Source organism: Ixodes scapularis, unplaced genomic scaffold (assembly GCF_016920785.2).
Source record: "Ixodes scapularis isolate PalLabHiFi unplaced genomic scaffold, ASM1692078v2 PGA_scaffold4__175_contigs__length_147842914, whole genome shotgun sequence".
NCBI lineage: Eukaryota > Metazoa > Arthropoda > Arachnida > Ixodida > Ixodidae > Ixodes > Ixodes scapularis.
The window spans coordinates 40872668-40878904 of record NW_024609879.1 but is presented as its reverse complement, the minus strand read 5'-3'; the positions used below and the strand labels follow the sequence as shown (position 1 = coordinate 40878904).

At 50.8% G+C, this 6237-nt stretch overlaps 1 pseudogene; it reads right to left on the bottom strand.

Moving 5' to 3' along the window:
* Positions 1 to 3035: 3035 nt before the first annotated feature.
* On the bottom strand, positions 3036 to 4510 carry LOC115312318 (annotated as a pseudogene).
* Between the last annotated feature and the right edge of the window lie 1727 nt (positions 4511 to 6237).

Below are 6237 nucleotides of genomic sequence, written 5' to 3'. Positions count from 1 at the left end.
GACAGTGTCTGTCGCCGCCTGCAAGCGCTCCTCAATGCTCGCATCACTCCCCCGGTTAATCCAGAGGGTGATGTCGTCCGCGTAAATACTGAAATTCAGCCCCTCTATGCTCCTCAGAGCTGCTGGGAGGCTCCTCATTGCCACGTTGAAAAGGAACGGGGAGAGAACCGAGCCCTGCGGCGTACCCCTGCTCCTTAACTTTAGTGTGTGTGATTCAATGTCTTGGAACTTTATGCAGGCAGTTCTGTCTGACAAAAAGTCCTTGATGTAGTCGTACGTTCGCGTACCTACCCCGATTTCTCGGAGACCGCAAAGGATCGCTTCGTGTTTAACATTAGGGAGTTTTAGAATAGCGCACGCTAAAGCTTTGCGTACGCAAAGAATAGCGTCGTCGCCACTGCGCATGGTCCGAACGCAAACCAGGTTTTGCGCTTTGCGTGCGCAATTTTAGCGTGCGCTATTTCTCGGAAATAGCGTGCGTACGCAAAGAGTCTTTGCGCTTCTCCTGGGAGGATTCGTGATGAGAAGTTGGCTAAAGCCAAGACGAGCACAGTTAAAAAAAATGGCGGCTTCCAGGATTATGTCGGCGGCTGCTTTGGCGGCGTCGTGAGTGCGACGTCGGCGGTATCCTCGCGACTGCAATTTTCAATACGGGACGACATTGTACTCGGTTTGGCAGCGATCACCGACAACTTGATACTTGCGACGCGCGAACATTTCACGGCGAAGGAACGATTTGCGAAGGTCAGTACACGAGACCTCTCTTGCCGTGGCGACGCAAGCGGACACGACCGCTCAACCGCTCGCGTCGCGTTCTCATATTTAAACAAATTAAAACGCTACTCTGGACCAAAAAACTCGTTTTTTTTTTTCTAAAGTTACAGCATTTCGTGTGTGAAATAAAATATTTTACTGTATCTTGGTGGCGTCGCAAGCGCGAGATGCTTGGGCTTTTGCGTCGCGGCGGAGAAACGCTATTCTAAAACTCTCTTGCGTCGCGTGCGCTAATACAAGCGCTAAATTTAGCGCTAGCGTGCGCTAAAATGGCATACGTTATTCTAAAACTCTCTATTATCAAAAGCCTTTGTCAAGTCCAGGCCGAGAATTACTTTGGCGTCTCTAGAACGCGAATCGATTATGTCATGTTTCAGTCGGAGCATCACGTCCTGCGTACTCAAGCCCGGCCGGAAGCCGACCATCTCGCACGGCCACAGGTCGTTTTGCTCCATAAAGCGCGTCAATCTGGTCTGGACTACGCGCTCCATCAATTTCCCCATGCATGAGGTTAGGGAAATCGGTCTTAAGTTTTCTAGTCTAGGGGGTTTGCCCGGCTTTGGGATTAGAATTACGTTTGCCGACTTCCACTGCCGAGGCAGGTGGCCTTTAGTCCAAATATCTTGCATGTACTCCGTCAGAGCGCTGATGGAGTCATTGTCCAGGTTTCTTAATATTTTGTTAGTTATCTCATCAGGGCCCGGGGCCGATTTTGTTTTTAGTCCCAACATTTCTGCCCTGACCTCCGCTTCCGTGATGGGTGCGTCGAGCTCCTCGTTGGGAGCTCCGTCGTATTCTAAGAGGGGGGTACTAGCGGTATCACCAATATGCATGTTGACTAGTTTGTCCATAAATTCTGCGTCTGTTCCCTCGAACGCGTGCCTGGCTTTTGATAATCTAATTCCTGATTGAGTTTTCGAATTGGTCGAATCTAATAGGTGTCTCCGCAGACCCCATGTTTTGTCAAGGCTCATGCCCCGTTTCATCTCGTCGCATCGGCTGCACCAATTTTGTTCGCACAATTTGATCGCATAATTTTCAATTTCTTCATGTCTAGCAATCTTCCTTCTCAGATTGCGGTTCCATTTTTGTCTCTTTAGTCTGCGCTCCATACCGTGTTTTGCCTCCCACAAGTGAAGCAGTTTGCTATCAGCTACCCCAGGGGCATTGTCCCCTTCAAGTGTCTTTGTGGCCTCCCCCACGTGACGCTTGAGGATCTCCGTCCATTTCTCTATGTTTGTGATCCTCCCAGTGGCAGCTGTCTCTCGTTTATTCCTAAATAATTCCCATTCGGTAATCCTCGGTTGACGCGCACAACGCGTCTTCACTCCTTTTTTAATGATCGAGGCCAGAATAAAATGGTCGCTGCCGAAATTTTGCTCCGAATTGCGCCACGTCAGGTCTGTCACATATTTGGAGAATGTCAGGTCAGGGGAGGTGTCTGCGCACACGCTGTTACCCACCCTGGATGGACTACTAGGGTCGGTGTGTAGTGTGAGTCCCAGCTCATGCGCATCCTCCCATAACTGCCTGCCTTTAGGATCTTGTTTAGCGTAACCCCATTCCGGGTGCGCCGCATTAAAGTCACCGACCATTAGCAAGGGGTTGGTGCCGGCTGCCTTAATCGCTTTGCGGAAGAGGGCCCTGAATGCCACATTTCTCTGCTTTGGGGTACTATACAAATTTAAGAGGAAGACGCTCGGTTCCTCCTTTCGTCCCGTAAGTATTTCCAATAGCACTGCCTCAATTTCTTTCGAGTTTATTTCGTGCTCAATAGCTGCGATATTCCTCTTAATCAGCGTTGTGACGCGAGATTTCTCACCCCTGTCACTTGAAAAAGCTTGGTATCCTGAGAGTTTCGCTATTTTGCCCATCTCCTGCAGGGCTATCACTAGCGGTTTCTCATTTAATAGCGTCAGATATTGTTGCACTAACGCCCGCTTGCGTTGAAAGCCGCGACAGTTCCACTGCCAGATTAACAACTCACTTCGTGCGCCTCTGGTGAGTTTGGAGCGGGTCGAATTTTTCCTCAGCTTTTTGTTGCCGTTCTCCGATGGCAACTAATCCTGCCCTTTGCTTTTGAACTTCACCCGTAAGGGCTTGTATCTGGCTTTGAGTTTGACTTATTGCTCCCATAATTTGGGCCATGAAAGAATCGAATTTGGCTTCGATTTTGGCTTCTAATTTTTTCTCCAGTGCCACCAACGGATCAGCGTCTTCCCCTTTGCGTTTCGGTGGAGGCGGTCTAGCCAATTCTAAAATCATCTTTTCCTCCCCTGCTGCCGCAGGCTGCGTGGAAGTCTCAGCCCTAGAGGCCGGGGGGGTTGGTTGCAGTACCAATTTTGGTTGAACTCTGGGGGGGAGGGGGACCCCGTACACTCCTGCAATCTTGGTTTCTGTAACTCTTGAGTGAGCTTATTAACGACCTCTTTAAGCTCCCCAACCTCTTTCCTTAATTTATCGATCTCCTCGTCCTTCTTATTTTTTGCCTGGGAAACCTCACTGCCAAAGCTTACACCTTTTCGATCCCTGCTCGGGCTCCGCTTCTTTGTCCACGCGTTCGCCGGGACCCGGGAACTCGATCTCCCCACGGGTCTGGATCCGGAGTGCGCCCTGGTGCGGGAGCTCGAGTGGTTGCGCTGCTGCTTCCCCCCGGTGGTCTCCCCCAGCATCGGGAAGGAGTCGCTTCTGGCGCGAAAGTACTCGCTTCCGCGCCCGACCTTGGAACGACCTCGGAGATTCCCCTCGGTGGTCGCTCCGGCTTGCTGCTTTTTCTGAAGTTGCTGATGCTGTTGCATGTTGATCTTGCGTTCCCATATCTTCTTCTTCACCTCGTAAGGAACACGATAGAGTTCTCTACATTTTTTGTCACCGAGCGGGTGTCCTCTCCCGCACAGTTGGCACTTGGACTCGCATAAATGGTTTTGTGGCGGTTTCTCCATGCCACAACCACGGCATTTCACATTTCCGGGGTCCGGGCAGACATCTTCGCGGTGCCCGAGCCGGCCGCAGGCGTTACAAACCTCGTACTTCTTGCGGTAGAGTATGCAGCGTTGCGCCACGGGCGTGAGTCGCACCCAGCGCGGTACCTCTCTGTCTTCGAAGAGTATTAAAACTGTCCTCCATACTCTTCCGAGTCTTCGCACTCCTAGGACCGGAGGATTCCCGTAGATTTGCAGCCTTTTCAAAATATCTTCGTCCGAGAAGGACAAAGGGACTTCATGAACCACGCCTTTCCCGCAGTCCTCCGGCATAGCGATGTACGTAGTCATTTCTATCTTTTCCCCTTCAAACATGAGGAGCTTCAAGTCGGCGTATTTTCTCTTCCTCTCTGCGCTGACGGTGGCGACGAGAATGGAATGTTGCTTCACGTTCATCAAGATGACGTCCTCCCCCCCCCCCCCCCCCCCCCCCCGGCCGCGTCTGGGCTGACACCAGCAGCCCTAAGTATTACGTCGGCCAAATACGCACTTCCGTATTTCATCATACGTGTGAGACCGCCGTGCGGCCTCATGACTATTTTGTCGGCGCCGTCCGGAACTCGGTCAAACTGCCTTTCAACCGACTTTGCCACCAGCTTCCTCCCTGCGAGCTTCTCGGCGGCTCGCTGCCGTTCCATATGGCGTGCCTCGTTGTCCACTAAGGGGGCCGCTTTTCCTTTCTTCTTACTAACGTACCATTGTCCTGGCACGTTCAACTCTTCCGGATCAATCTCCGTACCTTCCACGGTCTCCATCATGGCTAGATCAGTCTCCGAGCGGAGCCTCAGCCGCCGCCGACGACTTCTGGCCGGTGGGTCTAAGCTTAGGCTTAGCTCATGACATGGCTCGTCGAACACTTCGGAGCCTCGAAATTTGTGAAAAACAAGGGCCCACCTTGAAACAAAAATGATGATAGTCTAGATGTCCGTTCGTCACGTGCTGTTGATTCCAGTTAAAATTTAACAAAATACCCGGTGTCCAAAATCAGAGGAGCATAAGCGAGACACGTCCACACTCCATCCAATCTTCTTCCTCATATTCGAAGTTACTTGAAAGACCAACGCAAACACATCGAGGGGATTCAGTCCCTAGAGATTCTGCAGCGTGAGCTCAGTGCTTTGAACGGAGCTCGCGCTCAAACATTTCTCAACGTGCTCTGATCTGCGGTGCCACAACACACTTGGCCAACGAGCCCCCACGACACTTCGTTTAGCCTGTGAGCTACGCTTAGAGTATCGGCACTTTTTCCCCCGATATTGTTGTGGGTGCCGCCATCTTAGTGGTTACTAACAAATCAAACGCAACTGCCGATCGTCATGGTTCAAAAGTGCGACTTCCTCAGCATTAGTTTCGGTGTCAGGAGACTCACCTAATATTGCTACGCTTTGTCGCGAACTGTTTAAACATTTGTGGAGGACGGAAAGGCGTTTCCTGTGATTTCAGATAAAGCTTCAGATAACTGACAACCAACAAAGATGTGTATGAAGCGTAGCTTATTTTGTGGCTCTAGTTTAGCCCGACCGCATGTCTGCACAGAAAACGAACGAAAAGCTTAACCTCGCGCTCTTGGCGCTGCTTCAGTGGCTTCATCAGCCCGTAGCGTTGGCTGCGCTCCGAAACATAGGCGTTGACTACGGGGGGAAGGGGGGGGGGGGGGGGGCATCGGGGCTCGTGCCCCTCCCCCTTGTGAGATCTGGGGGGGGGGGGGAGCAGAGTCACCCCCTCCCGGGACCGGGCCATGATCCTTACCGAAACGCTGTTTACGTGTCATGTAACGAGCGTCTAGTAGTGACATGTCAACAAAATAACAACCATGTTCCCTTTATTGACAAAATGCATAGGGAATGAAACCCCAGCGTGCTTTCTTTAGCTTCAATCTCCAATTTTGGCAAGGAGGTAACGCCCCTCTCAGCCTGCTCCTCCACCCCCCCCCCCCCCCCCCCTCCCTTAAAAATGGAGAGTCTACACCGCTGCTACAAACTAAGGTAAATTAAAGCAAATATTCAGATCTTAGGGTTTCACAAGCCAAAACAACAAAAATCACTTAGCATGCCCCAATAAAAAAAAATTGCGGGTTTATTTTGACTAACTGGAGATCTATTGACGTGCAGCCGACATCTCAGATTGGCCACCGTCGGATAGCGGGCACCTCGGCCGATATCTAAACCCGATAAAGATGGATTCATGGGCCAGCGCGTTGCCTCAGAGACACTGGGACAATTTAATGTTTCGTGTTTTGTTTTAATATCATTGCCACTTGAGAGCCACCGAGGCGGTTTTACAAACAAAATATAGTCAAACCATTTCAACAAGCATAGTTTGATTGCCAAAAAGATTTTCGAAACTGATAAAATCGTTAAAACGTTTTCGCATACATGGCAGAATCTGAAATGGCAGAATGAATTTCGTGGCGCACACTTAATTTCGATCGCGTCGGGCATGGGTACTGACGCACAGTAGAACGAACGCAAAAGTAGCTTTG